We start from the raw sequence: 1309 nt of genomic DNA, 5'->3' as shown, positions 1-1309 counted from the left end.
GCCCTTTCAAAACGTTTTCGCAGGCAATTTCATTACTTTTGCTGCTTTGATTGTAATTTTGTAATTTTGTTAATTAAATCGAGCGAAAGTGCAGAAATGACCCAAATTTAAAACTCTCCCTAATTTTAAGAAAGGTCCTACAAGCATTGGTCCTTTATGTATACAAAGTAGTGTAGGGAAAGATTGTTAATGCGAGCTATTTAATATAACGATCGTGTGAAATTAAAAGGAAGAACTTGATGTTCTACTGACTGCAAATAATCTATAATGCACTGCTAAGCTCTTGCCTTGGTGGTATACATTATATTGCTGTACCGAATCCGACTTTAGTTGTTTCATCATTTAAAGGACTTGCTGGAATAATGAATAATACTAACCAAATTTTATCAAATAAATAACATTCTACTACAAGTCCCAATTCAAACAATTACATATTTTTATTATTTATACTCTAAATATTGTTTCGACTTGATTGCACGGTTTTAGGAGCTTAAAAAATAAAGAGAAACGAAGCAAAATTTATCTTCAAACTAAACAGATTAACAAAATGTAGATACTTACATAAAAATCAAAAAGAATAAGGTAGGTTATGCAAACAAAACGGATTGCATCCAAAAAACAACAAAACTACATTTCACAAAGAAACTACAGGTCAATCATTAGTGGACTTAATGGACTTAATGTCCTGTCATCTGAAAAGTAAAAGAAAAGATTATACTGAAGTACGAATTCTGCTAATAAAAATGCAAGGATTGAACTATGATTTCTCCATAAATTTTATCTCCTCTTCATTATATAATAAAACACTAATCTGTATCCAGAATTATTACTGTTTTAATTTTATACACTAGCTTAATGAGATTTTTGCTCCTTACATAAATTAATTTTACTAAAAATTTAAAATTGTTTTAAAGTCGAAATCATCAAGCATTACTTTCAATCAAATTTTATTATGTTGCAAGAGAAGAAAAATGGAATGGAAGAGATGGAAGAGACTACTGTAATCTACTTAACTCAATCCTTTTCCACCAAAATGTTCCGATGAATTTTTTCAGCGCTTGTGTCCATAAACTAAATTTTAAATTGATTTTTGTCATAATTTAATGGTCAACCCATTATTTTCATCCATTCTATTCATAATATTGAGATCTACTACGTTGTATGGAAATGCGTTGTTTGTTAGACTAACAAAAGGATTATTTGCGTCTCCTTCTTTGTGTCTAAGCTTTTCTGTTTGGCCTAATTGTCTGGAAGCACTTTCAATTTTTGCTTTATTCTGCTTAACAAACACTTTTCCAATAGATTCTAC

This window comes from Teleopsis dalmanni, chromosome 2, assembly GCF_002237135.1.
Source record: "Teleopsis dalmanni isolate 2A chromosome 2, ASM223713v2, whole genome shotgun sequence".
In the NCBI taxonomy this organism is placed as follows: domain Eukaryota; kingdom Metazoa; phylum Arthropoda; class Insecta; order Diptera; family Diopsidae; genus Teleopsis; species Teleopsis dalmanni.
Note: the sequence above shows the minus strand (reverse complement) of the source record.